This window comes from Phascolarctos cinereus, unplaced genomic scaffold, assembly GCF_003287225.1.
Source record: "Phascolarctos cinereus isolate Bilbo 61053 unplaced genomic scaffold, phaCin_HiC Scaffold_726;HRSCAF=1367, whole genome shotgun sequence".
In the NCBI taxonomy this organism is placed as follows: Eukaryota; Metazoa; Chordata; class Mammalia; order Diprotodontia; family Phascolarctidae; genus Phascolarctos; species Phascolarctos cinereus.
This window is the reverse complement of record NW_027556098.1, coordinates 358,504,190-358,520,804: the sequence shown is the minus strand read 5'-3', so window position 1 is coordinate 358,520,804 and position 16,615 is coordinate 358,504,190.

The following is a 16,615-nucleotide window of genomic DNA, read 5'->3' as shown; positions in this document are numbered from 1 at the left end:
CTCCTTCCTCCTAACACTGCCTGCCAGTCAGAATTCCTCTTACTTGAACCAATGAGGAAGAGCCCAGGAAGATTTCTTTATTAAGCCTGCTGTAGCACCTCTGGGAAAGCAAAGCCCTTCCTCAGCCAGTAGCCTGGAGGAAGCAGCTCCTTCAAGGGACAAGAATGGCCTCTTTCTCAGTGGAGCCACACGGCTGCCTGCTTCTGAAAGAATACTAAAAGCCTGGGACCAGGCAGGCAGGAGGAGAGTTGGCCTGGTTCAAAGATGTGCTAAGAGATTAGCTATCAGTGGTGTCCAGGAGCTGTGCCCCTTCCCTAAACACAGAGGGAGGCAGAGACTAAAAACAGCTGTAGGCTGGCCAGTCCCTGGTTGGAGGCTTTCAACTCCTCCCCTTCATTCTCCTCCTCCTCCTTTTTCTCCTTTTTTTTTTTTTTGGTTGGGAAGCCATGGGGGAGGGCGGGGGGGGGGGCTGGGAGAGACATTTACTATTCAGGCTTTTTGCAAATGCTCCTCCATCACACAGCATGAAGTAGCTGATCCCTTCCCCCATATGCTCCAGCTGTGCAGGCAGACATCTGGAATTAACCCAGCTGCCTTCAGCAGCAGAACCTCCTGCTGGTGCCCTTTGCCTGGACCCTCCTCTTAATGCTAGTCTGAAGACAGCAGCAGTGGGTCGATGCTTCATTTACGATCCTTGGGCATCACTTTGGGAGCAGAGACAGCAACTCCCAAAACTTTTCTTTGGTAGAAAGCAAAGTTCTGTACTATATATATATATATATATATATATATGAATGTACAAAGAGAGATATATATATATACATATATATATACTGTATATATATGCACAGTGTATATATACTGCGTAGTACATGTGTATATGTACCCCTCCTTGCACGCACTCTCACATGCCTGCTGCGTGTATACACACACCACACATACACACATGCACGCACACACACATACAGTGTACATATAATATGGCCAGTAAATCTTGGGTGATGGTGATCCAAGGACCTCCGAGGAACATTTTTTGCCCAGATGTCTTCTCAGATGTATTCTGGGGAACATGGAGGCTGCAAACTATGAAAGGCCAAGGGCAGAATCCCCTAGACTGAGGGGGTGAGCCAGGCACTTTGGGGAACTAGACACAAGACAGGGATCTGGGGAGCCCAACTGGCACTCAAGCCAGTGCATGGCTACTTGTGGTTCCTGCTTTTTCTCCTTGCCCCCTCCTCCTTTCCTGATTTTCTTCCTTCCTGCTCCCCACCCCCCTCCTGCTTGCTGTTCACTCCTGACCATGTCCCCATCACCTTGTCCCATCTTCTGGGTCCCTTCCATTGCTGTAGTTGGGATTGATAAGTCTTAGTACCACCTCTTATGGTGCAGGAAAAGGTTTCCGGGGCCGTCCGTGCTCTTCCCCATTCCCAGTCTTGGAACGTGGCTAGGAGAAGACACACGGGTGACGGTCTGATTGAGATGTATCATTCTGTGATGTGGCCTCTTAGCATCTCAGGCCCATCAGGGAATAGGCTGGGCACAGGTTGGGCAGGGAGTGACAGCTAGAGGATTTCTGGTCCACTTTACCTTCTTGTGGTCAGCTGGAAGATGTGAGCAGTCTGACACTCCTCCTGTAATTCTTGTCACATATTCATGCACACATCCCAAACCTAACCAGCACCCACACACCCGCACACACATACACACACCCCACATACACACCCTCTATTGGTAAAAAAAAAATTTTTAAGACAGTTGGGGTTAAATGACTTGCCCAGGGTTACACAGCTAGTAAGTGTCAAGTGTTGATCTGAGGCCGGATTTGAACTCAGGTCCTCTTGACTTCAGGGCCAGTGCTGTATCCACTGCGCTACCTAGCTGCCCCTAAAAGATCTTTTAAATACATAAACTGTTTCTGGCTACTCCACGTAATCCAGCTCAGGGTTGTAGTGCCAGCTGTGGAGAAACCCCATACCAGAGGTGCACCCTATCTGCCCCACCCCTTTCACATTAGAACTCCCGGAATTGAACAGAGAAGTCCTGAGGCTCCGAATCACCAGCAGGACAATGGTGGACCTGGGGTTGTGAGCAGAGGACTCATCCTTGCTCAGCCCCACTCCCTTTCTCAGTCCTTCATGGACCCTAAGGTCAAATTTCCCTCTCTCTCTTATGTATGGGAGAAGGGGGTTGCACCTCATCCAATTTCCTCTGCTGCCCCCAGGGTGGGGTCTCCATCTCTAGGTGGAGTTTAGCTTTGATGAGAAGGACAATCCATCTCCTTGCTCAATAGAATCCCAGCTCTGCACCACAGAATTTCGGAGAGCACTGCAAAGGGGCAGACAGCTGCAAACAGAATCAGCCCGGCCCAAGGGAACAGCCTGGGTAGCCTAAATGCTCCCCAAAGCCATTTGCTGGACATGGTACAACCTCACACACACTCAACACAACAAAGCACAGTAGCTATATGTGAAATGCCATACTGACAGTTTGCACCCCGCCTCTTCCCCTCACTCCCTCCCTCTCTTTCTCATTCCTCCCACACCCTCTTCCCTTTCTTCTTCTGTCCTCATCTCTCTCTTATCCTCTTTTTCCCTATCTTTGTCCATCTCAATTCCTCTCTCCCTCTCTTCCCTCACTTCCTCCTCTTCCCTTCCCTTTTTCTTTCTTTCTTCCCCTCCCTCCTCTGCTCTTTCCTTCTTGCCTTTCTGTTTCTGTCTCCTTTCTCCTCTCACCCTCTTCTCTGTGTGTGTCACTATCTCCCTTCTCTCATCTCCTCTCCCTCCTCTACTCTTCTCTGTCTCTGCCTCTCTGTCTCTCTCACCAGTCCCTTTCATCTCCTCCATACCCAACCACTAGTCTCTTCCTATGCCTTCCAGCCTCCCTCCCTTTCCCTCAGCCTCCCTGGACCTCTCCAGTTCCTCTGGCTTTCCCCCAGTAATGTTTGCTGTTCCTGTCTTTGTGGGACAGGAGATTCTGGTTGGTTTCACTCCTCTGCCCTTTGGTCAGGGCTCTCTGGGCTTGAGGCTGCCCCTAAACCTTCAGGCAGGTAAAAAGAAAAAATCTTCAGGCAGCCAAGGTTCAGAGGTCCCTTATGAGTAGATCTTCTGAGAGTTCTACCAGGTCTCAGTTGGCCCACCTCGACCTTGTTCCTGGGCACATTGACAGTAAAAACATGGTAAGGACCACCACCTGGCTAGGTCTCCCTGGATGGGCCCTTAGGGATCAAATACATGCTTCTGTCATCCAGTGGGGTCTGGCCCGAAGCTTCTGGGTCTGCCTTCCCCTGGCTCATTCACTCGCTTGCTAGCTAGCTTGCTCACTTTCCCACTGGCTCTTGCTCACTCCAGCCCCAGCCCAAGGGCCTGGCCTAAGCCTACCTTTTGTCCTTCCTTCACTCGATGGTCTCTGGGCCAATCAGGGGATGCCCTTTGTGGACATGCAGAATTTCTATGAATATAGTTTTTTGTAAACATTTTGTAACGATTTTGGTTTCATAGTAACTGTGTTACTTGCTAATCATTCTAGGCCCATGTAAATAAATTTCCCCAAAATCTGTTTATTTCCTTTTTAAGACACTGTGAAATATCAAAGTACACAGTTTGCTGTTATGAGGTAATATGGTTTTAAATTTTAAATAATAAAAAAGATTTCTAGAAAATAGTCACACCTTGTTTGTTTCTTTGAGTTCTGTCTTGGAGAATTGGCTCTTCTGGAGTTGAGAGCAAGCTCAGGCTCCTACTCCCCCCATTCAACCAATTACTCAATCCAACAAGTATTCATTAGTTTATTAAGCACCTATGACAGTGCTGGACTAATCTCTGCAGAGTTAAAGCAAGACAAAAATAGTCTCTCCCTTCAAGGCACTTCCATTCTAGCAGGGAGACAATATGCAAATATCTAGGTGCAAAGAAGAGTGGGAAAGGAGAAAGAGAGAGACAGAGACGGAGACAGAGACAGAGAGAGACAGAGAGACAGAAAGAGAAAGAGAGCAATCTCAGAAGGAAGGCACTACTAGCAGGTGGAATACCTTGAAAGCTCTCCTGCAGAAAGTGGAATTTGAGCTGACTCTTGGAGGAAGCCAGAGTTCAATTCCTCAAAAGTGACTTACTCAGCCTTCCCCACACTTAGACTGGGAATCAGATTTTCAAGGCTTTTTATCAGCCATTAAAAAAAGAGGACAAGGCTAAGATTTATTTCTTTCCCAGTCCATTGCAGCTACTTTGGGGAAGATCTTCCCAGAAGAGTCAGAGTAGGTCAATGATGCTAAGAGCAACAGGCCTTTATTGACGCTCCATCTTACCTCACATAAAGGAAAGTGAGAGCCAGGTGAGTGGTAGGGTGAAGAGACGATCAGGATAGGGGGAAGGCACATGGATAACATAGTCCCCCAAGAGACCAGACTACAGCAGCAGGTGAGCAGGACATATTTGAGATTTAGCAGTCATCAGGGGAGTTCAAGCCTTGGGTTAAAATCATCTTGACATCTTGGAAGGAAGAAGAGGAAGGGATTGACCGTCACAAAAGAGACACATCACACAGGCTCAGCTCTGTGCCTTCTCAGTACAGGAACACCTAGGCTGTCCCACACAGCAGAGTCACTCCCTAGGTACTTTAAAACGAAGCAGCAGCGTGTAGTGTATCTGATTGACTTCCTACCTCTGATGCACCAAAATGCTGTGTACCAATGAGCTGGAGAAAGATTCCAAATATAGAAGGTTCCAGAGAGAGAGGACAGGGCTAGAGTGCTATGCAGAATAAGGTTCAGAGTTTAGGGCAGATGCAGCCTGCCTTGAGAAAGGGTAATCTCGAGGTGGCTAGGTGGCTCAGTGGATAGAGCACCACCCCTGGATTCAGGAGGACCTGAGTTCAAATCTGGCCTCATACACATAGTATTTACTAACTGTGTGACCCTGGGCAAGTCACTTAACCCCGTTGCCTAACCAAAAAAAGAAAGGGTAGTCCCTCTGTGGGTAGTTGGTTTTTCTCCTTTACACAGCCACAATTTCCCCTAAAATAAGGGTTTGTAACCTGAACTCCGGGAACTTTTTTTTATAATTATATTTTAATATAATTGGTTTCCTTTGTAATCCCATTTTATTTTATTTATTTAAAAACATGATTCTGAGAAGTCCATGGGCAAAAATGCCAAAGAGGCATATGATCCAAAAAAGGTTAAAAATCCCTGTCCTAACATATATGTGCGTGTGTGTGTGTGTATATATGTATGTATATATACACACACACATATATACATACACACATATGTGTTGTGTGTGTATGTGTGTGTGTGTGTGTGTGTGTGTAAAATTTCAACTTCCACTGTCAGCCTCATCTGATGACTTCACATAGAATAGGGAGGACTCTGGGTTCTCCAAGGCTGGACAGGGAGACAGGAGTTCTTTTGGGGACCTCTAGGACCAAGTTGGAAAAGCTGCAAGCGAGATCCAATAACAAATTGTTCTTATCCAAGTACCAGACTAGCTAGGTGTGGAGAAATTCATCACTGAAGGCTAGTCACCAGAAGGACGAATATTTTAGCCACAGCAACTCACAAAATAGAGTTTTTTAATATTATGATACAGAATCCAGTACAGCCATTGACGACAGTAAGCAGTTAACAAATGTTTGCCAAGTGGATGAAAGGTTTTAAAAAAATAATCATTTTTCATGCAACAGCCTCATTGCCAGAAGGCTGGCCACCATGGGAGGAATTTGTTTTGGCTAAAGTAAAATTTCATGATGACCTATTACCAAGGCAGGGAGAGGTTGAGATATGAGTTGATGGAGGGGGCACCCACACTGATCCCAGGATTATTGATTTAGAGCTGGAAGGGACCTTAGAGGTCACTTAATCCAACCCCCCCCACTTTACAGATCAGGAAACTGAGTCTCAGAGAGGTCCAGTGGCAAACCCAAGATTACAACACAGGTAGTATAGAATCACAGGGGGTTTTGGAAGTTCACTTCTGAGAATCTAGAATCCTATGACTGAGAAAGGATGAAAGGGCCAGATCTAACCAGGATGCCCCACTTTTCTGGCATTATCTATCCTCTTCTCCTCTCCACTCCTCTCTTCTCCTTTTCTCTCTCTTTCCTCTCCTCCCTTTTCCTCCCTCTCTCCCTACCCCTATATTTTCCTCTCTGTCTCTGTGTTTCTGTCTGCCTCTGTCTCTGTCTGTCTCTGTCTCTGTCCTTCTGTCTCTCTCTCTCTGTCTCTTTCTCTGTATCTCTCTCTTTTTTTCTCTCTCTCCCCCCTTCTGTCTCTTTTTCCCCTGCCTCCCTCTCTCTCTGTTGCTTCCAAGCTCCTCTTCATACACAGCCCCATAGCTTCTACAACATGCAACATCTCATTGTTGTGAGGGAGCTGGAGGACCAGCGAGAAAGAGCCCCAGAGATTCAGATATCTATCTGTAGTTCAATCAGGGTTCCATTAAGGGGAAGAAGGGGAACCACAACTCTCCCCACTTCCACCATGCCCCCCCCGCCCAGGCTTGGATGGCATCTCCCTGGGAAACGTTAGCAAATTGCTTAAAGAGCATCTGTCATTATAAAAACAAAGTTGCCTGCAATTTATTTATTTATTTATTTATTTATACTATTTTTACTGCAGTTTCATTATCTTATGTAAATGAGGCCACTGATGCCTTTGTGCAGGGTGGTCCACGCTGGGACTAGAACCATGCAGGGGAATTTATTACCAGCCTCTGCTTCCAGAGAGGATGGCAGAGATAAGAGGAAGCCTTGGGTAGTGTAGATCACTAGCTGGAAGGTCTTGCATCCTGGGGTCAAATCCCAGCTCTGTCATTCACCAGATAGCTGACTATGTGCGAATCACCTTTGCTCATGGAACCTCAGTTTCCTCATCTGTAAAATGGGGATCATAATCATTACCTTATGTTTCTCACAGGGGTATTGTGACATTTAAATGTGTATAAAGGGCTATTTAAAGGTTTTATTCTACTCTCATTGGTACCAAGGAGAAGCTTTACTCCCCTTCTCCCTCCCTGATAAGGTGGAAAAAACAATTTAAATGATGAAGAAAACAACAACAAGAAAAAGGAAAGAGATGCTCTTATTAGAATGGGGGGAAAGAGAGAAATATACAAAATACACAAATATTGTTAGAATAATCTTTTGGAATTATTCCGCCACATTCTTTTTCTGCATACACTATGTATGTGTGTGCATGTCCGTGTTTGTATGGAGAGAGAGACAGACAGACAGACAGAGACAGAGAGAGACAGAGACAGAGGCAGCGACAGACAGAGAGGAGAAAGAGAGACAGAAACAGAGAGAGATTAATATGCATCTCTGCCTCCTGGTTTTCCTAGATTCCTTCAAGCCCCAACTAAAATCCTATCTTTTTCAAAAATCATTTCCCAACCTCTCTTTATTCTAGTGCCTTCCCTCTGCTATTTATTTCCTATTTATGCTGTATATAACTTAGTATGTATATACTTGTTACTGCCCTCATTATACTGTGAGCTCCTTGAGGGCATAGACTGTCTTTTGTCCCTTTTTGTATTACAGCGCTCGGCACATAGTAGGTGCTTACTAAATACTTACTGAATCTCTTTTTATGTGTGTATGCATACACATATGCATATATATACACATGTGTGTGTGTATATATATATATATATATACACACACACATGTGTACACAAACCTATATTGTATATACCTGTATATATAAACAGTTATTTGTGTATACATGTGTGTGTGTGTGTATAATATATATATACATATATATACATAATATATATATATATACATATATATACATATATATATACATATATATATACATATATATACATATATATATACATATATATATATATATATATATACATATATATATACATATATATACACGTATTTATACACACATATGCAGGTATGTATAGTTCCTTTCAAAGAGATCTCATTTAAGGGTGTGGCCTATACCTGGACAATACAGTTTATATACATAATACATATTTATGCATATATATGTATATAATGAGAAGTAGTATAATATTTTGGGGTCAAGAAAACCTGAGTTCAAGTACTGCCTTTGACACATATTGGTTTTATATATATATGTATGTACGTAAATATGTGTATACATACATATATATGTCTGTGTGTATGGGCATATAAACACACACACACACATAAAGAGACAGAAACATAGAAACATGGTGTAGTAGACTGAGGGCCAGCCTTGGAATTAGGAAGGCCCAAGCACAGGCCTGACTCAAGTTGGTCTAATGCTTTAGGCTTAGGATTAGAGCAAAATGAGACACTGATAGACCAGCTAACATTTAACAAAAAGTTTATTTAATAATTGTATGGAAAGGATATTCAGCAGGGATACAGCACTAACTCAGGGATTCACAGGCCCTTTCATCTCCACTTGGAAACAGGTCTGATCAGAAAGCTATGTTGGCTTCCATAGCAGTGGGACATCAGTCAAGTCTGAGGGGCTCTCAGACATCTCAAAGTCCTCCTGGGCTAGGCTTTAGAGGCATTAGAAAACCAGGATGCTGCTTCAACAGCATGAGCACTAGTCTTCTGAACCAATCAAGTTTCCAGGACAGTATCCCTCCCTTCTAGGAGATAACTAATCCAGCCTGCGTGACAAGGATGTCACTCAGACCCCAGGCCAATCCTAACTTGTGTGATCATGGGCAAAGTATGTAATCTCTCACATCCCCAGGCAGTTTTCTAAGACTATGCATAACAGATGAGTAGCTGATCTGACTAGTGGAAGGACTTTACATGGGGAGTACCCCCACAGGTCCTGATCAAAAATATGTATAGGTAAGTATGTATAGAGACATGGCTACTTATATGTAGGATGTACTACAGCTATGTAACAGTTACCTCTCTTATCCATTCCCTCCCTCTTCTTCCTTTCCATGGAAGGAGAAACATTTGCACTGCCACAAGGATCCTGGGAACTGCTTCCCTCAGGCAACACAACTCATTCTCAAGCAATCTTTGAAATAACTACTAGGTGGCACAATGGATACAGCGCCGGTCCTGGAGTCAGAATAGACCTGAGTTCAAATGAGACCTCAGACACTTACTAGCTGTGTGACCCTGGGCAAGTCTCTTAACCTTGATTTGCCTCACAAAAACAAGACAAGGAAGACAAAAGGAATTAACTATCAGTCTACAAGCCTAGAAGCAGAACCTTTAGGAATACAAGTAGATGTTTTTCTCTCCTGCATTCCATTCTTTTCTAGCAAGAGTCTCAGGGATGCCTAGAGGGAGGCAATAGCTAGATGGTACAGTGGAAAGAACCTGAACCTGGAGTTAGGAAGACCTGAGTTCCAATACCTCCTTTGACTCTTACTAGCTGTGTGACCCTAGGCAAGTCACTTTGCTTCTATCTGCTTCAGTTTCTTCTTATGTAAAGTAGGGATAGTAATGGCACCTACCTTAAGGGTTGTTTTGAGGATCAAATGAGGTGATATTTATGAAGTGCTTTGCAAAGCTTATAGAACTATAGAAATGCTAAGTATTATTATCTCAGAGGACTCCTTTCCTCTGACTCTGGAGGATTCTCAAAGCATGCCTAGTCCCTGGGGTCATCCCAGTCAACTTGCCCCATCTCCACCCCATCAAAACAGAAATATCCATGGTTTTCTTCCTTGCTTTTCAAAGTAACAAGTAATCATAATAACTAAATGAATTTGTGTTAATATAGAAAGACCCCTGGCAGCCTTCGTAGGTAACATAATTACCATTTAACAGTGAAGTTACAGAGGTAGTATCTTGTCTAATTCATTAGTGACCTCAATTAAGGGTAGGGATTTCAGGTCAGGTAGGTATGACATTTTAGGGAGATAATTCCAATTCCACAAGTTATGGATAGTCCCTGTAAATAAAAGCATGCATGAATACTCAGACCATGTGCATGGCTAAAAGGGTGTTCTACCTAAAAAATAAAAATCCACAAACAAATGTGGAAAACCACTTGGTACCACTCAAAACCAACTGAAGTTTCAACACAATTTGAAAGAAGACTGATATTAATGCTATTTGTCCAGTTAACTCTGACTTGTGATAAACAGAACAAAACCCAGATCTGTTGCACTTACCATTCCTAGGTGTCAGCTTTGGATGATTACAGATTTTTAAAGTCAGAGGCAGCAGAACAAGATGCGTATAGGTCGGATTTTGTTTATTTTTATTTTTGTTCTGCTTAATTCAAGTCAGAGTGCCTGGCACGTAGTAAGTATTTAATAAATGTTTGTTGATTTATATTGATTGATTAATAGTCCCAATGGCATTTGTAATGGCCATAAATGAGGAAATTAGTACTTGTCCGCCTAGGTTGATTTGTCAGCATGGTTTCTTGAGTAAAGGTGGTGAGAACTGGGAAGGAAACTAGTCCTTGAGGACTGAAAGGAGGTTGATGAGGCTGGCAGTGAATGTTTGCCATTGAGCAGTTTTCAAAATCTATTTCAATTCTATTCAACAAGCTTTTATTAAGCCCAACACCTTGTTCCACAACACATCTTAAATTCATACATGATCTCAATATTATGCCATAAAAAAGACAGGAAAGAAATTGATCATACATCTCTCAAAGCTATGGGTAGGAGATTCATTCTTAACCAAATAAGGTATAGAGACAATTACAAAAGATAAAATAAATATACTTCAATTACATGAAACTGAAAAGTGTCTGCACAAATAAAATTAATGCACCTAGGATAAGAAGGTAAGCCTGCAAGTGGAAAAAATCACTGCATCATATTTCTCTCATAGGAGTTTGATATCTAAGATATATAAACAATTAATAGACACATGTAAGACCAAAAACTATTACCAAATACATAAATGGCCAAAGGTCATGAACAAACAATTCTCAAAAGAATTACAAGTCATTAACAATCATATGAAAGAATGCTCCAAATCAGTGATGTTAAGAGAAATGCAAATCAAAACACCTTTAAGGTTGTGTCTCACTCCCCGCAGATCCTCAAAGATTGCAAAAGATTGGAAGAATCAATGTAGGAGGAGCTGTAGGAAGATAGACACACTAGTGCATTGTTGGCAGTTATGAAGTAGTACAATCACTTTGGAAGGCAACTTGGAATTATGCAAATAAACTGATTAAAATCTGCATATCCATTGACCCAAAGATCCCACTTCTACATTGATAACCCAAGGAGGCCGGTGATAAGAAAAAAAATCTCCGTCTACACCAAAATATTTATAACAGCAAATTTTGTAATAGCAAAGAATTAGAAACAAACTCAGTGCTTATCAATTGGGGAATTGCTAAGCAAATTGAGGTACAGAAAAGTAATGGAATATTACTGTGCTGTAAGAACAATAAACCTTGATGACTAGAGAGAATCATGGAAAAACTTACATTAACTGATGCAGAGTGAAGTGAACAAAGTAAAAAAATATAAAACAACTACAACAATGTAAGCAAAAAATCATAAAACAATCATAAGTGAATGTTTAAAAAATTACAAAAACGAGCAGGATTCTAAAGAAGTTTTATATCTATAGAAAGATACTCCCATCTTTACAGACATGAGATGTTGATGGGTGTGATGCAATGCACATATTTTCAGATGATTTCAATATATTGATCAGTTTTGCTGATTTTTCTCTTTTTCTTTAAAATATTACTTATGTGGCAAAGCTTTCTGGGAGAGAGAGAGATATTGGAGAAAATTTTGGTGATTAAAAAAAACTGAGATGTCAATAAAAAGATTTTTCAAAAAGAAACATTTATTAGGTGCCTAACATGTCAGATGCAAAAGCAAAAATAAAAGTCTCTACTCTCGAGGAACTGACATTCTATTGGGGGGAAGCAGCATGTACACAGATAAGAAAATACAAAATATATGTGGTATAAATACAAAGTAATTTCAGGGAAAAAAGGAATCCCAAACAATTGAGATCAGGAAGAGTCTGGGGCAGTAGAGGGCACTTGAGCTAAGTCTTGAAGGGATCTAGGGATTCCAAAAGGTAGAGGTGAGGAGAGAACTGGGCATAAGCACTAAGGTAGGTGATAGAACATCAGGTAAATGGAATGGTAAGTTGGCCATTTTGGTTGGAATATAGAAGTGTGGAATCATAGGCCAATAAATTTAGGGAAGAAACCTCAGAGGTTATCATTTCATCATTGAGGAAGCTAAAACCCAAAGTGGTTGAATAAGTTGCTCGGGTCACACCAGGAATAAGTGGAAGAGCTGGGATTTGAATCCAGATCCTTGGATTACAAATTCAGTACTCTCCCATTGTACTCCCATTGTACATACTGTTTTCCACATGAAAATGGTCTTAGATAAATTGGAGTTGGATCATGAAGAGTTCTTATTGTCAAACAGAGAAGTTTGTATTTGTTCCAAGAGGCAATGGAAGGCACTGAAATTTCTGAAGCAGAAGAGAGGCATGGTCAGATATATCCTTCAGGAATTTAAGTTTGCAGCTGTGTGGAGAATGAATTAGAGAAAGAGACTGGGGGCATGGAGATTAATTAGAAGGCTACTATAATAGTCCAAGTAAGAGATGATGAGGGTCTGAACTAGAGTGGGGCTAGGATGAGTGGAGAGGTGACATATGTGAAATATAGTGTGGAAGTGAAATTGTCAAGATTTAGCAAATGATTGTTCATGAGCCATCATATGCTGTGATATTCACATAGCATAATGTGTTCAGTCATTCCCCAATAGGTAAAGTATTATTTAGAGGGTTTTGCTTGGTTTATGGTTTTGCTGCCTCAAAAAGTTTTATGTGTATAGCCTGATACATCTATGAGATCTTTCTCAGAATGTTTGACCTTGGAGCATAAGCCTAGGAGTAGACTCTCTGGGTCAAAGGCTAGGAAGAGTGTCTATTCTTTTCCTAACATAGTTCCAAATTGCCCAATTCATATCTCCACCTGGAGCTTTTTTTCTTGGTTTCGGACAAGTCTCACCTGTATTTTCCTCTCCCTCCACTCCCACCCCCAAAGCCCTTAGGTCACAGTAAGGACTTTCCATCACCTATCAGGAATATCTAGTTTCAGTCTCAAAGAATCAGAGTCTTTGAGTAGAAGGAATCCTGGATTGGCTGTTCAAAAACCATACGCAGCAACTATTGCTCCTTGTGTTGTTTGATGAATGATACATCTTTAATACCTGATACCCCTACAGCATAATAATGGAAAGGCAGTATCTGGCAGTAGAGAAAACACTGGATTTGGAACCAAGATGTGGGTTATAAGGAGGGCTCACTATGTAACTTTGGATGTTACTTATCCTCACAAGACTTCAGTTTCCTCATCTGTAAAATGAGCAAGTTGAACTAAATGACCTCTAAAGTCTCTTCTTGTCCTTAAATGTGTGTGTGTGTATGTGTGTGTGTGTGTGTGTATGTATACAGAGAGACAGAGAGAGAGAGAGAGAGAGAAACCTATGTGACAGGCACTATGCTAAGTGCTTTACAATTATTAATTCATTTGATCGTTACAACTTCAGCATGTGGGTTCTATTATTATCTGTATTTTACAGATGAGGAAAGTGAGGCTGAGAGAGGTTACCCAGGGTCACACAGCTAGTAGAAGTCTTAGGTCAGATATGAACTTCTGTCTTCTAGACTCCAGGTCCAGCCTTCTGTCTACGGCATCACCTAGCTGCCTGAATTCCATCCAATAGATGTGTCAGATTAACACAGTTATAACTTTTGTTTGATTATACCACTAGATTCTAGCAATGGACTGTGCCTTCATAGTTGGCTGTTCATTCAGTATAACTAGCTACTTTTAATTTATAAGTGTTGGAGAGACAATTGGTATGCAAAGAAAGAGAAGTTGGGGAGCTGCTCATAGAGTCTGGATCTTTCACATGGTCTTTTCAAAAACTGTTGGCTTGGTTGGCCAAAAACCCCACCGTAGGCATTGTGGCTCAGATCTAGCTGTTAATCTGGTCCCACTTGCCTTCAAGGGAAAAACATAAATTTAGAGATAGAAAAGACCTCAGAAATCACCAAACCAGGGGTGGGGAACCTATGGTCTCAAGGCCACATCTGGTTTTTTAGGTCTTTGAATGCGGCCTTTTGACTGAGTCCAAGTTTTACAGAACAAATCCTTTTGTTAAGGAGATTTGTTCTGTGAAGTTTGGATTCAGTCAAAGGGCCACAGTTGAGGACCTAGAGGGCCACATGTGGCCTCAAGGCCACAGATTCCCCACCCCTGAAGACTAATCCATCATTTACAGAAAAGAAGCCTGAACTTCAGAGAGGTGCTTGTGTGTGTTTGTCCTTCTTTCTTGAAGAGGACCATGACATCAGGGAGATGATGGCATGACTTGCAATTGACTTTGATTTGAGTGAGGGAGGGCTATGCAAGGTCACCTCCTCCAGAGCCATCTGGGTCTGGCGGCCAGCTATCAATCAGGATGACTGGAGATGTCCCAGGATGCAATGGGAGACCCTGGCCCTTTTAAGCTAACGTCTTTTCAGGTTCTCACTTTGAGTGAGGTAATGCCCATTCAGTGAATAGGCCTCTTAAAGAAGTAAGTCAAGAGATGGCCCTTTTATATATAATAATATATATAAATATAATATAATAATATAAAATTATAATATAATAACATATATTATTGTATTATATAATATACTATATGATGTTAATATTATATAATTATATAATATTATTATATTATATAAAATAATAATATATAATTATATAATATTAATATAATATATATTATATGATGTTAATATTATATAATTATATAATATTATTATATTATATAAAATAATAATATATAATAATAATAAAACAAAAAAGGATCTCACTGGGAGGGGAAGACCCTCAGAGTTGTTGGGCAAAAGAGAAACAGTTACTATTTACATTCACTCTGATCAAGGAAGGACCAAAAAACCATCATTATGTGGTGCTTGGTCAGGGACCTATTGTTGTCCAATCTATGACCTCCAGAGTGAATTGGGTTTAAGGCATGGTCTTTGAGAAAGAAAGCTAGTCGGTAAACCCCAGAGAGAAGATGGAGAAGGAGAAGGAGAAGGAGAAGGAGAAGGAGAAGGAGAAGGAGAAGGAGAAGGAGAAGGAGAAGGAGAAGGAGAAGGAGAAGGAGAAGGAGAAGGAGAAGGAGAAGGAGAAGGAGGAGGAGAAAGAGGAGGAGAAGGAGAAGGAGAGGAAGAGGGAGAGGTGCTATATCTTGACCCAAATAATGCCCCTAGTCAAGATCAGAGCCAAGATTTGAACTCAAATCCTTAAGTGCCAAATCCACCAGTGTTTTCAGTGTTCCATGCTTTTGTTAAACTCTTGGCTTGGCCCTCAGACCCCTTAGCTTTTCATGTAATTAAGTGAAATGTACTTGGGGCTGGGCTAGGTACTGAGAATACAAAAACAAAAAAGTAACAGTCTTTGCCCTCAAGCAGCTTACATTCTGTCAGGGGAAACACATGTACACCTATAAATATATACAAAGTAAATATAAAGCAGATAGTTTACCCAGTGGATAGAGTGTTGAACTGGAAGTCAGGAAAGCTTAAGTTAAAATTCTACCACAGATCCTTCCTAGCTGTGGATAAGTTACTTAACTTCTCTCAGACTCAATTTCTTCTTCCATAAAATGAAGATAATAATAGCACCTACCTCCCAGGATTATTATGAGGATCAAAGAAGTTCTCCTAGATCCAATGCATTACAAGCCTTAAAGCACTATATAATAGCTAGTTATTATTGGTGGTAATAATAATAATAATAACAATAATAATAATAATTTAGGGCAGCAAGGTGACAGTGGATAGAGTGCCAGGCCTGGAGTCAGGAAGACTTCTCTTCCTGAGCACAAATCTGGCCTCAGACACCTACTAGCTGTGTGACTCTGGGCTAGTCACTTAACCTTGGTTGCCTCAGTTTCCTCATCTGTAAAATGAGCTGGAAAAGGAAATGGCAAACCACTCCAGTATCTTTGCCAAGAAAACCCCAAATGTGGTCACAAAGAGTCAGAAATGACTGAAAGACAACTGAACAAGAACAAAATAATAATTTTAGGGAGGAGCTGTGGGGAACAGGAAAGCATTCAGGTAGGAAATGATGTTTGGGATAAATCTTGGAGGAAACTAGGGGTACTAAGAGGTGGATGTGAAGAGACAGGGCAGACCAAGCATGAGGGATTGATTGCAAAGGTATGGAAGGTGATTTAACATTATTTGTGAGAAATGGCAGGAAGGCTGGTTAGACTGGAGCAGAGGGTTCATGAAGGGGTGGCAGTCAGCCTGGAAAGGTAGACAGAAGCCAGATTGGGAAGGGACAGTGTTCTCATTCCCCTCATCCTGTTCACTCTGACTCAGTACTTGGACCTCTTGGCCAGTACTGCCTCTCAAACTGATCTCCCTAAGGATTTTCCTGTCCAATCCTCAGGAATATGGCATCTCATTGCCCAGGCTCCCCAGCTTCAGGTAGATTCTCCAGTAAGACACAACACATGTAGACTTCTGATTCCACCTCATCATGGCCATTGTTCCCCAGCTCCAGGCCAGTGATCAATGCTGAGTTCAGTCCACTGTTGCCACTGGTTGGCCAGGGCTGAGTTGGCATCTTCTGAGCCTTTCAAAGTGCATAGATCTGAAGTGCTTCCAACTT